General features: G+C 43.5%; 2 non-coding genes across 2 annotated transcripts; both read left to right on the plus strand.

Annotated features, from left to right (window-relative positions):
• Positions 1 to 1,281: 1,281 nt before the first annotated feature.
• TRNAK-CUU (transfer RNA lysine (anticodon CUU)) lies at positions 1,282 to 1,354 on the plus strand. The gene has a single exon. It is a non-coding gene; the product is annotated as a tRNA-Lys (tRNA).
• Positions 1,355 to 4,984: 3,630 nt separating this feature from the next.
• TRNAR-UCU (transfer RNA arginine (anticodon UCU)) lies at positions 4,985 to 5,057 on the plus strand. Its single transcript has one exon. It is a non-coding gene; the product is annotated as a tRNA-Arg (tRNA).
• The last annotated feature ends 13,206 nt before the right edge of the window (positions 5,058 to 18,263 follow it).

Consider the following 18,263-nt stretch of genomic DNA (forward strand, 5'->3'; position numbering starts at 1 on the left):
GCTAGCGCTATTCTGATAACAAACTAACCATGGACAGCACGAAAAAGACATTTAAAAGCACATAATCTTGCTCATGAAAATAAATATAAAATCTTAAAATATTAGCCAACAAAATCTTACGAGAGGTAAAAAGAATAATATGTCACAGCCAAGCTGAATTTATCCTAGGGAATGCAAGGTTGATTTGACATGAGAAAATTGGTAAATGTATTCAATAAATTCAGGGGAAAGTATCTGATACAATCCAACTTTCATTCATGATTTTTAAAATTCGTAGTAAATTAGTCAAAGAAGGAAATACCCATAACTTCTCAAATTATCTACAAAATACTGCAGCAAATTTCATATTTGTGGTGAAACCTTGAAAACATTCTCTTTGAGGTTAGAAATGCAACAAGGATGCTGACACTCTTTACTTCTATTGAACATTTTATTGGAGACAGTGGGTCACCACACATGTGGGGCTTCCCTGGTGGCGCAGTGGTTAAGAATCTGCCTGCCAATGCAAGGGACATAGGTGTGAACCCTGGTCCGGGAAGATCCCACATGCCGCGGAGCAACTAAGCCTATGCGCCACAACTACTAAGCCCGCGTGCCACAACTACTGAAGCCTGCGTGCCTAGAGCCTGTGCTCCGCAACAAAAGAAGCCACCGCAGTAAGAAGCCACGCACCGCAACGAAGAGTAGCCCCCGCTCTCCGCAACTAGAGAAAGCCCGTGCGCAGTAACGAATACCCAACGCAGCCAAAAAAAACCACCTAAACATGTAACTACCATATGACCCAGCAATTTGGGTATTTATCTCAGAAAAATGAAGACTATGTTCACACAAAAACCTGTACACGAGTGTTTATAGCTGTTGTACTTGTAACAGCCCAAAAAACTGGAAATAATCCAGAGGTCCCTCAAGGGGTCAATCGTTAAACTAACTGTGGTACATCTCGCCCTAGGTTTTCACCCTTGGCGCCGCTCCCTCCATCCACCTACGCCCAGCTGCTTCTCCCTACACCCGACGTCAGGTGGGCCGGGTGGGCATAGGGGCCAGACCGGGTTCCCTAGCTACTGGGTGGTGAGGGAAGTCCTGGACTAGAAGCACCCTTGTTGCAGCAGGGAGCGTCGGTGGGGAGTGGAACCTCTGGCGGGGAACCTCCTGTGAAGCCCCGGAAGCTTTGGCCGCTGACCCGCCCCTGGTGCCCTCGTCTAAGTCATTAACTATTCTAGATTCCATCACCTTCGCGCTACTCCCCATCAACATGTACAACGATAGCAGCAGTTCCCGGGTGCCCGGCTAGCTCAGTCGGTAGAGCATGAGACTCTTAATCTCAGGGTCGTGGGTTCGAGCCCCACGTTGGGCGAGCTCTTTTTCTAGTTTGGACCTTTTGTTTGGAGTCCTGAGAAACTCAGCAGGTAGTGACTAGTAACCAGGATACCACACCTGGGGGAGTGGCTTTTCCAAGCAAGGCGTTCCTGTGACCTGCCGTCAAAAGGCACTCAACGCAGGGCAGAAATAGAGACACAGATGTAGAGAACAAACGTATGGACACCAAGGGGGGAAAGTGGCCAGGGGTAGGATGAATTCGGAGATTGGGATTGACATATATACACTAATATGTATAAAATAGATAACTAATAAGAACCTGCTGTATAAAAAATAAATAAAATAAAATTTAAATGATTAAAAAATAATTTTAAAAAAAAAAGGCACTCAACGCTGCCCTGCTGGACCCGGAGTTCCTTGCTGGCTTTTACCCCAGCGCGGCCACAAGCGCACTCCCGGCTGCAAGGAGTGTTTGCTAAGTGACATAAGAGCCGGGCGGGGACGCACGGATCGCTGGCCCTTCCGGGCCTGTGGGATCCTCTGGATCCACCAGATTTGGGTCAGGGGGTAGGGTGCAGGGGCCGCTTCCCTCTTTGTGGGCATGGGGAGCTCTGGGGTCCTTGCCTCGCTCACTGGTCTTTGAGCTCAACACTTCCCGGCGGGTCTGAAGTTGGAACCTCCTCCCCACACCACTTCACTGGCCTCCCTGTTCCACATCCGGGACGCCAAGAAGTCTTAGAAGAGAGCCAAAGGGTGTGCTTTGTGTGGCTCGTTGGTTTAGGGGTATGGTTCCCGCCTCCGGTGTGAAAGGTCCTGTGTTCAAATCCCGGATGTGCTCACTTCTTTTTACACAAAAACAGTTCCTCTGTAGAGATTTGGGAACTACCTGAGGCCCCAAACCTTGGGCGTCGAACCCAACACTGCAAGAGAGAATTAGAGAAAATATTTCAAAGCCTCAATGTGTCTCCAGGTGCTTTTAAAATTTTAGTAGGAGTCTTGGCGGGGGTCCAGTGGTGCGGACATCCCGGTTCAGGGCGCTGCGCCTTGGGCTTCGATTAGGTTAATGCCGGTAGGGGAGAAAATCCATGAGAGGCAACAGTCTCCCAAAGTCACATAGCTTTCAGGGTTCAAGTCCAGCAATTACTCCAGTGAGACTCAAACATCCCTGCTAAGTGTCCAGTAACGTATCCACCGTGACTACCCAGCTGGGAGGATGGATGAGGCACTTAGAGACGGCGCCCCAGGCCTTCCTCCCCTTTCTTTATTCTCTTTTCTTCCTCCTCCTCTTCTCTCTATTTCCTTGTTACCCCTCACCTGGGCGCTCCCAGGTCTGCCCTGGTCCCGCTGTCCCAGATCGGGAAAGGGTTCCTGGAGTCCGAGCGGGGTAGTCCTGGGGTCCACGCCATCAGGACAGGTATCCTGTGCCCCGCTCTGGACGTCAGGCTGTGATAGTCCCTTTTTTTGGCGGCTGGGGGTCCCAGTGGGGTTTGACTTTGACCCTTAAGGAATTCCAATCCCAGGGAGCTGCTTTCCGTAAAGGGCGAAGGTTCCCCGCTTTTGGGGCAACTGTGGGCCGGGGTCACCCCTCAGGCCAAATCTCCTCTTTCTTCCAGAGTCTACCGCAGAACTCCAAGGCTGACTCTTGAATTAGATTTCCTGGGTGAGGGGGCGGGGTGGGGGCGGAACTGGACTTCCCTGGTAGCGCAGTGGTTAAGAATCCGCCTGCCAATTCAGTGCACACGGGTTCGATCCCTGGTCCGGGAAGATCCCATATGCCGGGGAGCAACTAAGCTGTGTGCCACAACTACTGAAGCCCGCGCGCCTAGATCCCGTGCTCCGCAACAAGAGAAGCCACCGCAATGAGAAGCCCGAACACCGCAAAGAAGAGTAGCCCCTGCCCGAGGCAACTAGAGTAAGCCCGCGCGCAGCAACGAAGACCCAACGCGACCAAAAATAAATAAAATAAAAACATTTTTTTAAACTTTAATTTATTGGTTAAAAAATTATTAACAGCTTGAAGGAAATTACAAAGAAAAATACTCCAGCAGAGTTGAGGTTTCCAGTAACACGAATGTGCAGGGTTTTGGGGACCAATCCTCTCGCTAAAAACAACTGAAAATGTTGGATATTAAAAACAAACAAACCTCAAAGCTGTGAAGAGCTTGTTTTGGGGAAAGTAAAGAAATTCCGGGCCCAGTTTAAACGGATGTGGAAAACCAGAGGGATGCTGGAGTCCCAAAGCTGCGGTCGAACCAAGGACACTTGCCAATACCGGCAAACGCGACCGCTCCTAGACCAAGGCAGATTCCTCCTTGAATCTGTCACCCTCAAAGATGAGTATGTACAGAAACACACCCGTCCCGTCCCAACGGGCCGCCAACTGCTTCTGGAAAGCGTGTTGCCCGGGGTCTGCTCCTCCTCCCGCCTTCTGCTAGAATGCAATCGATTTAAGAGGAGAGCCTGTGCCGAGACCTCGCGCACCCAGAAGACGAAGCACATCCCCGGAGCAAGGGGGCCGCGTCTACAGCGTCCTAGCTCCTCTCAGTGAAGGCCGCGTTCCTCCAAATTGGTTCCTGTGCAGTCTTGGGGGTGGCGGCTCCAGCAGCCCTCCCGCCGCTTCATCCGGGCCTGTGGCCAGACTGCCAGGACCAGCCAGACAAAGGAGATTAGAAGACTGAATCAAAGTGTGTTCTCTGATTCTGTCCTGGATTTTTTTTTTTTTTAAAGCCATAAAGGATGTTATTGGAGGAAATTCGAAAATGGACTGTGCGTTAGACAATCTTGTTGCTCCAAAGATAAAAGATACATTTGGGGTGGGGAGGTGGCGAGAGGAGTCTCTGAGGTACCGGGAGCTCTCCTGGGAGGAGGGCTTTTACATTTGGATAAATTACAAGCCTTAGTGAATAAAGAAGGGTGAGTTGCGAGGAAAATTGCAGGGGTGTGTCCAGATACCCGGGACTTCGGCTTTGTATAGCTCCATGGGGAGGGGTTTGTTCTGGCTCTGGGCCTGGAAGAGCGACGTCCGGTGTAGAACATTCCGCGCGCCCCCAGTCTCCTGTACGTAGGCCAAGCCCTGAGTGACAGCGCCCTACGCAGGAGGCTGCGGAAGAGGCTCTGACTTCCGCCTGCGGGTGAGCCTCGGAGGATGTGGAGGGATCTCCTCCCCTTGAACACGGTGTTGGTCCCGCACCATCTTCCTCCAGCCCTTAGCTCTCCCGGGTCTTCTGTCCAGCCGGGGCCCGGGAGGACCGAACATTTATCACACACACTGCAGTCGGTGGTCCGGCCCAACACACCACTGATCCAGCCAGGGTCCCTCACTGCTCGCTGAATCTGTCATCCGGAGGAGAATCCAGGGCGTTCCGGAGCTTGGGACTCCTTCTGGAGGAACCCGACAAGCCAGACTTGGCGGGGCCAGCGCTGGAGGAGCCACAAAAAGGCAGGAGAGCGCGGCGGGCGGCGAGTGCGCGGTCTGCACAGGAGCTCCGCCAGGATCGGCAGTTTCTGTTTTGTTCACGACTGCGCTCCTGGAGACTTGGATAGAGGTTGGGACGTTGCAGGGATTCAGCCAAATTTTAAGTACTCAAGCCAATTCCTGGAGCATTTTCTAGCCAGTGCTGACGAATTATTCCTTCTTCTCACATTCTCAGGAAAACTTTTAGCAGCCACCCCAGTGGCCTAATGGCTAAGGCACTGGCTTTCTAAGCCGGGGGCTGTGGGTTCGAGTCCCACCTGGGGTAGTATGAGGAAGCACTCTATCTTTAGGTGGAGGGGCGAGTTTTGGGTTACAGACACAGAGGAAAATGGGTCTTTATAAAATTCGAAGATACGCCACTGACCATAAGGGAATGTGAGTTAAATTTACAGATGTTTACTTCGAAAAGAAGGGAAGGAGAAAGACTGTGTACCCATACATCTTAATGGAAAAAATGTGTGGTTTCACCCTGTGTTTTGGAAAGCAGTCTGGTATACACACCTCTTTGATCCTCTAATTCCACTTCTGTAACAGACAAAACTACCGATGTAGGAAGTTTTATTGCAACAGTTTGGTAAACAATAAATAAAAGGCAGAGGGAAATGACCATGGAATACATTTTGCTTCATTAATAGTGTTCAACCTCAGAAAAGAACGTTCAGTCTATCCCGGTTGACTTGGAAGATCCCGCTATGAAAGCTGTATATGAGCCAGTTCTTATAAAACAAACGGTAACTCCCAAACTGCAGTTGTCCCTGCATGACTGCCCAAGAAAGAATCGGGTGTGGAAAGGCCGAGGAGGGAAGGGGAGAAAAAAAAAGAGAGACTAGCAAAATGCAAAAATATGCCGGTCAAAAGGTAAACAGAATATGTGGAGAGCAGACGTTGCACCTTTGATATGTGAATGTAAGAATTGAATGGGCGCTTATGGAAGAGTTGGAAGTAACGTGGGCCAAAGATAACGTTGACTTTATCTAGGTTAGGACTGTGGGTGATTTTCTGCCTGGATTTCTGTTATTTCAGTATAGCTACTTTTGTGACTTTTTATAGTTCCTCCGGGGTGAGAAATGGCCCTGTGTCCTCGGAAACATCATGCTTCTTTTCTTTACTTTACTTTTCTTTTCCTTCCTTCCTTCTTTCCTTCCTTCATTCCTTCGTTCCTTCCTTAATATCTAAAGAGGGCAGGGCAAGTATCCGTAGAAGGGAGAGAGAATCGCCCCTAAAAAGACACCTACCGCGGTTCATATTTGTCTGCTCCGTTAAACTGCAGGCGTCGAGCCTGGTGAGGAAGGAAACAAAAATGAAAAGCAGCAACTTCATCTGATCCGGAATCCGGCCCCCTTTCTTCCTCTTTGTTAAAAATCCAATTTGCTAACTGCTGTACCCTTAGTGCCTGGTATACATTAGGTGCTCAATAAACACTTGAGGGAATGGATGACTCTATTAGGCGAGTGGTCTCTGGTATGTTGGGGCGCCTTTGGGGCCCAGAGCTTACAAGAAGACGGGAAGACGAACGGTCCCAGCTGGAAGGAGCAGCCCGGCCCGGTGCGTTTCGTCGACTCCAGGCCCGCGGAGTCCCGGCTCCACCCGCTGACCAGGAGACCTGGGTAAATCCCACTGGGCTGCCGTGAGCTTCTCCTCCCACAGGAGGTGTCAATGGTGTTCCCGCTTCATCCTCAGGGTCATGCCAAGTAGTATGTACATACTCCTCTCCGAAAATATGCATTGCCCTGGTGTATCCGGGTAGCTCAGTTGGTAGAGCATGAGATGAGACTCTTAATCTAAGGGTCGTGGGTTCGAGCTCTACGTTGGGCGTGTGCCTTTTTTCCTTTGCACCGTAGGCGGCAGGGAAGGGTGACAAAGCCAGGATTCCCCTTAAATATATGCCCAGTAGGTGTCTTTGAATGAAAAGTTTTAAGTTTAGCAAGACTTAGAAAGATGATATCTATAATACTATATCAATAAAAAGGACAACCAAGAAAACAACAATAACAGAAAAAAGAATACAAAAGGACAACCAGATAGAATGTGCCTCCTGAGGGGATCCTAGAGGCAGCAAATGTCACATTTGTAATTTAAAAATTTCTAGTAGCCCCATTAAATTTTTAAAATGAAATTAATTTTAATAATATATTTTATTTTAACCAGTTTATTATTATTTCCCATGTAATAATATACAAATTATCAATGAGGTGTATTATAGTCTCAACCTTAGTACTTTTGAAATCTTGATTCAGATGGTTCTCTTTGGTGGGGGGCTGTCTGTGCACTGCAGGGTGTTTAGCAGCATCCTTGGCCTCTATCTGCTAGATGTCAGTAGCCTCCCCATAGTTGTGACAACCAAAAATGTCTCCATACACCGTCCAAAGTCCTCTGGGAGGTAAATTTGTTTCTGGTTGTGAGCCACTTGTCTAGAGAATTGAGGGCATAAACATTGGCGCAAACAGTTCACATATGGGATCGACAGGAGGGCTGGCTTGGCACAGGGCCAGGCATCAGGGCCAACTGGAAACTCATCCTGAGATGGCCAACCCAGAAGGCAGCCCGGTGGGGTCAGGATATAGGCTACGTACAGTGGACTGCACAAATAAGTTAATATATTGAGATTAATGTGAGCCAGATTTCTCACTGGTGGAGCTGGAAAGAGAGAGGGCTTCAATAAATCCTATGGTGTTGCGTGGAATTGGAGGTATTAGTGATGTTATTTGATAACTTTGTAAATGCTGTGTTGCTGGTAAAGATGGTTGGTGGTAGTGACTTTATAAAAGCAGTTCTTATATTGGTATATTTTCCTGCCTGCAATTAGTATTTCCTAGTTGTATAATTTTTCTATATTTCTTAACTGGCATTATTCTGTAAAGAAGAGATTTTCTCCATGAACACATGATGAACTTCAGATCATTTTAAAAAGACAGAGTAAATGCTAAATTCATTCCCTTAATTGTTAAATTTTCACCTTCAGTTATGGCAAATTACCTTAAAAATTCTCTCTTTTAAAGATAGTATTAATATTGATTCACAGATTGTAATATATTTAATATTTTATAATTACTTACAATTATTATTATTATTATTTTGATTTGTTTTGTTTTGGTTTTGGTTTTGGCCATGCCACGCAGCTTGTGGGATCTTATTTCCCCAACCAGGGATTGAACCTGCGCCCTTGGCAGTGAAAGCACGGAGTCCTAATCACTGGACCACCAGGGAATTCCCTATTATTCTCTTTGATGCTCAAATTATTCCAAATTTAGCCAGTGGGAGAGCCCTTTCAAGCTAGCATCTTTGTTCCTTTTTAAAAATCTGTTTATTCACAAATCTTTAATTTGAAAAATTTCGAGCCTGAAGAAAAGTTGAAAGAATAGTACTTTAAACACCATATATGGATATGATGATACATATGAAAGTCATTTGCATGTTCACATTGGACTTTGAGCATTTCCTTATTTTCTGGCACACACATAATGTCCTAGACTCACTTTGGTTTTTTTCTGCCCAGATCTGGAATCAGCCCTTTCTCTAAGGAATCCAATTTCCTTTTAGTAGGGAATGGCATTTGGAAACCAAGATCTGGGTGCTAGGTGTGCTCAATGATACCGGGTTGTCATTAATTACAGTTTTTGTTTTTGTTTAGTTCACCTTAACTTTTAAAATAGCTTACTAATTTATTCTTGTGTCTTAAGTGTTCCTTCTCCAATCCTTTGCTCAACTCAGGTCAGTTGATGGATTGACTCTGGTGGATCATGGTAACTCGATTTTTAAAAAATTAATTAATTAATTTATTTTTGGCTGCATCGGGTCTTCATTGCTGCGCGCAGGCTTTCTCTAGTTGAGGTGAGCGGGGGCTACTCTTCGTTGCGGTGTGCAGGCTGCTCATTGCGGTGGCTTCTCTTGTTGCGGAGCACGGGCTGTAGGCTCGCGGGCTTCAGTAGTTGTGGTTTGCGGGCTCTAGAGCACAGGCTCAGTAGTTGTGGTGCATGAGCTTAGTGGATCCGCCGCATGTGGGATCTTCCCGGACCAGGGCTCGAACCCAAGTCCCCTGCATTGGCAGGCAGATTCTTAACCACTGCACCACCAGAGAAGTCCGATAACTCGAATTTTTTAGTTCCAGGGCATTCCTTCCCATTTCCATTTTTTTGGATCTGTTTGGGCAACTCCTCCCCTCCTCCACTTAGTCTTCGTGATAAATGTCCATCACTGAATTCCCACATGGAATGGACTGGGGTTATGACCCCGGATAACCAGGATACCCCACTTTCCCATCAGGATTGTTGGTTCCGATTTGGGTATATGATCCAAATAGGGATGATGACAGTCTTGCCTTACAACAGTGCCAATAAGCAGTGGTAGAGAGAAGTTCTATGTGCCCTGTGATTGCTAGTCTGGGAGGATGTGAGTTCAGAGATACTGGTGGCTGCCTTCTTGCCACATGGAGAGTCAGTCTGTAGAATGAAGTCGAACAGAAGCAAACAGAGTAGAGAGATAGAGAAATACTGGTCCGGATGTCATTACTTGGGTCCCTGAATCTAGCCCTGCCTGAAACACACAGGCTTTGCATGAAGAACTTTGGACTTTGCAATTACATCAACCAGTAGATTCTATTTCTCCTTAAGCTGATATGAGTTGGTTTTCTATCACTTGTAAACAATGGCTTTACTAATCCAGTCACTATTCTCCCCTTCCTCCCCAGATCTTTGATAATTTTGTGTGTGGGGCGGTTGGCCTATTTTTGGAGATGGAATGGAGAGAACTTGATCTCATAACACATGTCTGATGGAGACATGAAGTCTCATTACAGCCCTGAGATTCTTATTTTGAGTTACTGGGAGGAGGTTAAAGATATTTATTAAGATGCTATAGTCAGCATGAGGAATATATTGTTTATAAATAACCCAAAGTGGAAGAATTAGCTAGAGGAACACTCTGGTTTCCAGAGGAGATATTTTTTAGGAATTCAATTGCCACTTCTGACCCAGATGTATGGTTTTTATGAGTAACTCTTTAATATTATCAACTCAGGAAAGTAAACTTTGCAATGCATAAGATCAAGACCTTCATGGGCACCTTAAAGCCAGATCTTGCCTTCAGAACAACTAGAGTGATACATAATGGACTCAGGAATTCTCGGTTCCTCATTGGCACCCATGTTCTACCAGCTTATAACTGAACTCAGCAATGGTTCCTATTTCTACCTCATTTACCCCCAAATTAAAATATAGAATAAAAGACTTGTCAACTGGTCCTTTATAAAAATGACTATTGAGGGCTTCCCTGGTGGCGCAGTGGTTGAGAGTCCGCCTGCCGATGCAGGGGACACGGGTTCGTGCCCCGGTGCGGGAGAATCCCACGTGCCACGGAGCGGCTGGGCCCGTTAGCCATGGCCGCTGAGCCTGCGCATCCAGAGCCTGTGCTCCGCAACGGGAGAGGCCACAACAGTGAGAGGCCCACGTACCGAAAAAAAAAAAAGACTATTGACATATGAAGATAAACATGTGACACTATTTCCAAATTATATTTATGCAGAATACAGATGATTGAGCAGAGAGCAAAGGATATAAATATCACTTAATACCTTTTTAAAGAAAATATTTATTCATTTAGGCTGTGTCGGGTCTTAGTTGCAGCACACGGGATCTTCCTTGCAGCATGCGGGATGTTTTAGTTATGGCATGTGAACTTTTAGTTGTGGCTAATTTCTAATTTGGACATTCTTGCTTGAGAAGAGGTTTTTAAAACTTTCTCATTAAAAAAAATCACTTTTGTTATTTGACAGGTAATACCTAATTATGGAACATAAAAATCATAAAGAAGAAAATTAAAACAACCTGTAAATTTGCTGCTCCAAGATAACCACGGTAATACACAAGTTTTAGAAAGGTTGGCTGCAATTTTTCCAAATAACTTTGTGTTCCGATTTTCCACCTCCTTCTTCCCATGTCAATAAAGGTCTTAGACATGTGATTTTAATGGCTGCATAATATTTTATCCATTCATGGGTGCAGTATAATTTACCCATTCCTTGACTCTGGACGATTTCAAGTGTTTCTGTACTATAAATAATGCTGCTGCACACTTCCTGGTGTATAAATCTTTGTGTTCCTTACTGTCATAGGTAGCCTACATGACCTATTTCCCCAGCTTGGAGTAAAAATTAAGGTCATCATTCCTTTATTTCTTCCTTGTTTCTGTCCCACCCCACCTGTTAATACTAGCAGGGGGTCCAGTGTCACTCTCTTGGTGTCAAAGCATCCCAGAAGCTCATTCAAAGAGTCAGCCCTTCTCGCTTTCCACTGCCAGGTGTAGAGAGAGAACCAGAAGTTGGACCTGCCCACTGGCATGATTGTGTGAGTTGCTAGCACCCAGTGTAGCTCCCAAACCTTGGTCTTGTTTGATCTCTTGAGGCCTGTTTTGCTGCAGAATTGATGCTTGTGGCTCACATCCTTTTCGGGCCCGCCTATGGTCTCAGGTCGCAGCTATCGGAGCTCAAGTTTACTTTATTCTCCATTAAATTCTGACCCTGCGCCATGGTGGCTACACACAGCAGGACTTTTAGCTCCACTGTGTCAAACCAGCTCTGCCCATGAACACTCAGCTCAGATTTACCCTCCTACCTTTGAGATTCCTGCTGCATCCTTGAGATCTTTTTTATATGGAGTGGACTTCAGGTTTCTTCTATATCATAGCTATATCTGTGAAATAGAATTGAAATAAGTATATATGAAGATCATAATATTTGGATAATTAATGTTTCTTTGATTGATCTGTAAGGTAATGAACATTTCAACTATGTTCTTTCTGTATATTAATAGCTTTTACTTTAAAAATTTTATTTATTTAATTTATTTATTTTTGGCCGTGTTGGGTCTTTGTTGCTGTGTGCAGGCTTTCTCTAGTTGCGGCGAGCGGGGGCTACTCTTCGCTGCGGTGCGTGGGCTTCTCATTGTGGTGGCTTCTTTTGTTGTGGAGCACCGGCTCTAGGCGCGTGGGCTTCAGTAGTTGTGGCACGTGGGCTCTAGAGCACAGGCTCAGTAGTTGTGGCAAACGGGCTTAGTTGCTCCGCGGCATGTAGGAGCTTCCGGAACCCGGTTCCCTGCATTGGCAGGCGGATTCTTAACCACTGAGCCACCAGAGAAGCCTAGTTTTACCTTTCGATTTGATTTTGGGTTATGGAGGGAATAGAGGTTCATGAATGCTACACGTTCATTATGGATTGTATCTTTTAGTAACTGAAAGATCTTCATCCTCTTTAATCCTTTCTTCATCTTAAAGCATACTTTAGTTAATATTAATATCACATCTCTACTTCCTTTCAGCTTGTGTTGACTCATTCTCTCAGACTCTCTAAAATAGTTGACTTGGGACTTCCCTGGTGGTGCAGTGGTTAAGAATCCACCTGCTAATTCAGGGGACATGGGTGCGAGACCTGGTCCGGGAAGATCCCACTTGCCAGAGAACAACAAAGCTCATGTGCCACAACTACTGAGCCCACACTCTAGAGCCCGCAAGCCACAACTACTGAAGCCTGTGCACCTAGAGCCCGTGATCCACAACAAGAAAAGCCACCACAATGAGAAGCCCGAGCACCCCAAAGAAGAGTAGCCCCCGCTTGCCACAAGTAGAGAAAGCCTGCGCACAGCAACAAAGACCCAATGCAGCCAAAAATAAATAAAATTTAAAAATAAATACAATAGTTGACTTGCTGAAGGGTTCTTTTCCTACTGTCAGTATCTTTTTTTTTAAAGCTTCCAGTACATGAGATAAAAAGAGAGTATAATTCTGTACCTAGAAAGAATAGTCAACAATGAATGCCTCCATCTCCCATACACTGTTAAAAACAAATGAAACTTTATGAGTAGAGAATGAATACATGCTTTGTAAGACACAGTTCTCCATGTGTCTCTTGCTTTTCTGCATATTCTATGAGCATAGACATTCACTTTTTTGTTCTAGACCACTTTTCCAAGGATGTCTATATAATGAACAGCATTGGAAGATAGAATGGTGTGTCTTTCCAGAGCAAAGGGAAGATTTTTCACTGTCCGGTATAATAAATATAATGTATCCTTCTGGGGCAAAGTTCAGGCAGGCTTATTCTCAATGATAAAAGATTTGATTTCCTAAGCTTAGGCTCCTGTAACACATCCCTTGTGTATGCAGGTGATGCTTGGCCTTATTCACATCATCCTGTGAGAATCAAGGCTTAGGGAACTGTTGTAAATGCTGGTACTCTGGCTCCTGCTACTGCTGTGAGTAATACAAGCATGCCCTGTTTTATTGTGCTTCACAGTTATTACACTTTTTTACAGATTGAAAGTTAGTGGCAACCCTGTGTCAAACAAATCCCTTGGTGCCATCTTCCCAACAGCATTTACTCACTTTGTGTCTTATTTTTGTAATTCTTGCAATATTTCAAACTTTTCCATTATTATTATATTTTTAAAGTGACCTGTGATCAGTAATCTTTAATGTTACTATTGCAAAAATATTATGACTCTCTGAAGGCTCAGATAAGGTTAGCATTTATTAGCAAAAACATATTTTTAAAGTAAGGTACATAATTTTTTTTTTTATTGATTCTTCCAATCCAAGAACATGGTATATCTCTCCATCTGTTGGTATCATCTTTAATTTCTTTCATCAGTGTCTTATAGTTTTCTGCATACAGGACTGTTGTCTCCCTAGGTGGGTTTTTTCCTAGGCATTTTATTCTTTTTGTTGCAGTGGTAAATGGCAGTGTTTCCTTAATTTCTCTTTCAGATTTTTCATCATTAGTGTATAGGAATGCAAGAGATTTCTGTGCATTAATTTTGTATCCTGCACCTTTACCATATTCATTGATTAGCTCCAGTAGTTTTCTGGTGGCATATATAGGATACTCTATGTATAGTATCATGTCATCTGCAAACAGTGACAGTTTTACTTCTTCTTTTCCAATTTGTATTCCTTTTATTTCTTTTTCTTCTCTGATTGCCGTGGCTAGGACTTCCAAAACTATGTTGAATAATAGTGGTGAGAGTGGACATCCTTGTCTTGTTCCTGATCTTAGAGGAAATGCTTTCAGTTTTTCACCATTGAGAATGATTTTGCTGTGGGTTTGTTATATATGGCCTTTATTATGTTGAGGTAGGTTCCCTCTATGCCCACTTTCTGGAGAGTTTTTATCATAAATAGGTGTTGAATTTTGTCAAAAGCTTTTTCTGCATCTATTGAGGTGATCATATGGTTTTTATTCTTCAGTTTGTTAATATGGTGTATCACATTGATTGATTTGCATATATTGAAGAATCCTTGCATCCCTGGAATAAATCCTACTTGATCATGGTGTATGATCTTTTAAATGTGTTGTTACATTCTGTTTGCTAGTATTTTGTTGAGGATTTTTGCATCTATATTCATCAGTGATATTGGTCTGTAATTTTCTTTTTTTTGTAGTATTTTTGTCTGGTTTTGGTATCAGGGTGATGGTGACCTCATCGAATGAGTTTGGGAGTGTTCCTCTGTAATTTTTTGGAGGAGTTGAGAAGGATGGGTGTTAGCTCTTCTCTAAATGTTTGATAGAATTCACTTGTGAAGCCATCTGGTCCTGGACTTTTGTGTGTTGGAAGATTTTTAATCACAGTTTCAATTTCATTACTTGTGATTGGTCTGTTCATATTTTCTATTTCTTCCTGGTTCAGTCTTGGAAGATTATACCTTTCTAAGAATTTTTCCATTTCTTCCAGGTTGTCTATTTTATTGGCATAGAGTTGCTTGTAGTAGTCTCTTAGGATGCTTTGTATTTCTGCGGTGTCTGTTGTAACTTCTCCTTTTTCATATCTAATTTTATTGATTTGAGTCCTCTCCCTGTTTTTCTTCTCTTTTTTTTCTTTTTTTAAATAAATTTATTTTATTTTATTTATTTATATTTGGCCGCGTTGGGTCTTCATTGCTGCTCGCGGGCTTTCTCTAGTTGCGGCGAGCAGGGGCTACTCTTCGTTGAGGTGCACGGGCTTCTCATCGCGGTGGCTTCTCTTGTGGCAGAGCACAGGCTCCAGGCACGCGGGCCTCAGTAGCTGTGGCACGTGGGCTCAGTAGTTGTGGCTCGTGGGCTCCAGAGCACAGGCTCAGTAGTTGTGGTGCACGGGCTTAGCCGCTCTGCGGCATGTGGGATCTTCCCCGCCCAGGACTCGAACCCGTGTCCCCTGCATCGGCAGGTGGACTCCCAACCACTGCACCACCAGGGAAGTCCTCCCTCTTTTTCTTGATGAGTCTGGCTAATGGCTTATCAATTTTGTTTATCCTCTCAAAGAACCAGCTTTTAGTTTTATTGATCTTTGCTATTGCTTTCTTTGTTTGTATTTCATTTATTTCTGCTCTGATCTTTATGATTTCTTTCCTTCTGCTAACTTTGGGTTTTGTTGTTGGGTTTTGTTTGTTCTCCTTTCTCTAGTTCCCTTAGGTGTAAGGTTAGATTGTTTATTTGAGATTTTTCTTGTTTCTCGAGGTAGGCTTGTATAGCTATAAACTTCCCTCTTAGAACTGCTTTTGCTGCATCCCATAGGTTTTTTTTTTTTTCATCCCATAGGTTTTGATCGTCGTGTTTTCATTGTCATTTGTCTCTAGGTATTTTTTGATTTCCTCTTTGATTTCTTCAGTGATCTCTTGGTTATTTAATAATGTATTGTTCAGCCTCCATGTGTTTGTGTTTTTTACGTTTTTTTCCCTGTAATTGATTCTAATCTCATAGCGTTGTTGTCAGAAAAGATGCTTGATATGATTTCAATTTTCTTAAGTTTACTGAGGCTTGATTTGTGACCCAAGATATGATCTATCCTGGAGCATGTTCCGTGCGCACTTGAGAAGAAAGTGTAATCTGCTGTTTTTGGATGGAATGTCCTATAAATATCAATTAAATCTATCTGGTGTATTGTGTCATTTAAAGCTTCTTTTCCATATTTATTTTCATTTTGGATGATCTGTCCATTGGTGTAAGTGAGGTGTTAAAGTCCCCCACTATTATTGTGTTACTGTCGATTTCCTCTTTTATAGCTGTTAGTAGTTGCCTTATGTATTGAGGTGCTCCTATGTTTGGTGCATATATATTTATAATTGTTATATCTTCTTGGATTGATGTCTTGATCATTATGTAGTGTCCTTCCTTGTCTCTTGTAATATTCTTTATTTTAAAGTCTATTTTATCAGATATTAGTATTGCTACTCCAGCTTTCTTTTGATTTCCATTTGCATAGAATATCTTTTTCCATCCCCTCACTTTCAGTCTGTATGTGTCCCTAGTTCTGGAGTGGGTCTCTTGTAGACAGCATATATATGGGTCTTGTTTTTGTATCCATTCATCAAGCCTGTGTCTTTTGGTTGGAGGATTTAATCCATACATGTTTAAGGTAATTATCGATATATATGTTCCTATGACCATTTTCTTAATTGTTTTGGTTTGTTTTTGTAGGCCCTTTTCTTCTCTTGTGTTTCCCACTTAGAGAAGTTTCTTTAGCATTTGTTGTAGAGCTGGTTGGTGGTGCTGAATTCCCTTAGCTTTTGCTTGTCTGTAAAGCTTTTGATTTCTCCATCGAATCTGAATGAGATACTTGCTGGGTAGAGTAATCTTGGTTGTAGGTTCTTCCCTTTCATCACTTTAAGTATATCATGCCATTCCCTTTTGGCTTGTAGAGTTTCTGCTGAGAAATCAGCTGTTAACCTTATGGGAGTTCCATTGTATGTTACTTGTCATTTTTCCCTTGCTGCTTTCAATAATTTTCCTGTGTCTTTAATTTTTGCCAGTTTGATTACTATGTGTCTCGGCATGTTTCTCCTTGGGTTTATCCTGCCTGGGACTCTCTGTGCCTCCTGGACTTGGGTGGCTATTTCCTTTCCCATGTTAGGGAAGTTTTCGACTATAATCTCTTCAAATATTTTCTCAGGTCCTTTCTCTCTCTCTGCTCCTTCTGGGACCTCTATAATGCGAATGTTGCTGCGTTTAATGTTGTCCCAGAGGTCTCTTAGGCTGTCTTCATTTCTTTTCATTCTTTTTTCTATATTCTGTTCCACAACAGTGAATTCCACCATTCTGTCTTCCAGGTCACTTATCCGTTCTTCTGCCTCAGTTATTCTGCTACTGATTCCTTCTAGGGTAGTTTTCATTTCAGTTATTGTATTGTTCATCTCTGTTTGTTTGTTCTTTAATTCTTCTAGATCTTTGTTAAACATTTCTTGCATTTTCTTGATCTTTGCCTTCATTCTTTTTCCAAGGTCCTGGATCATCTTCACTATCATTATTCTGAGTTCTTTTTCTGGAAGGTTGCCTATCTCCACTTCATTTAGTTATTTGTTTGGTTGGTTTTTTTGTTTGTTTGTTTGCGGTACGTGGGCCTCTCACTGTTGTGGCCTCTCCCGTTGCAGAGCACCGGCTCCGGATGCGCAGGCTCAGTGGCCATGGCTCATGGGCCCAGCCGCTCCACGGCATGTGGGATCTTCCCGGACCAGGGCACGAACCCGTGACCCCTGCATCGGTAGGCGGACTCTCAACCAATGCGCCACCAGGGAAGCCCCATTTAGTTGTTTTTCTGGGGTTTTATCTTGTTCCTTCATCTTATACATAGCCGTCTGCCTTTTAATCTTGTCTATCTTTCTGTGAATGTGGTTTTTGTTCCACAGGCTGCAGGATTGTAGTTCTTCTTGCTTCTGCTCGGTACGTACATTTTTTTAAAGCATAATGCTAGTGCACACACTAGACTACAATACAGTGTAAACATAACTTGTATATGCACTGGAAACCAAAATATTCATGTGACATCGTTTATTTTGATATTTGCTTTATTTTGGTGGTCTGGAACTGAACCGCAATATCTCTGAGTTATGCCTTAAAGTTCTTTGTCTTTGACCTAACAGTCTTATGTCTTCTGCTACCATCCATGAACCTGAAAGACTAGACTAGTTAATAGGGAAAAATCTCAGACCCCTCACAGTTCTCACAATGCCTATTAAAGAAACTTTTGGAAAAAGCAGAGAGTTATTACGAAGAAAGAAAACTATCTAAAAACCCTGCATTCTGAATATTTTTCTATCTCACTTTTTCATTTAACATTTTAATTATAATGATATTCTAACAATAAGTACAACTAAGCCATGTTGGCTGACCAAAACACATATGCTTAACTACCAGGCTGGATTGCATTTACCGTATTATAAAATTATACTCTGAAAACATCACGTAGTGTTTTCTTTAAAAAATAATTTTACAAAATATAATTGATGTCGTCTACTTCTTTGCTTACTTTATCTGTCTCATTGGCATTGTTTACCACTAGGTTTGTATGGTAGAATGAATGATGAAACTCAGTCTTTCACTTGCCTATAATACCATTATATATCCATGCCCTTTACATGGCCTCATGGCAGATGGAGTGCCCTTCCCTGACCCTTGACTTGGGTTTTGGCCAATGGGATATCAGTGCAGGTGACCTAAGGAGAGGCTTCAAAT

The sequence above is a fragment of the Orcinus orca genome, chromosome 16 (genome assembly GCF_937001465.1).
Source record: "Orcinus orca chromosome 16, mOrcOrc1.1, whole genome shotgun sequence".
Lineage (NCBI taxonomy): Eukaryota > Metazoa > Chordata > Mammalia > Artiodactyla > Delphinidae > Orcinus > Orcinus orca.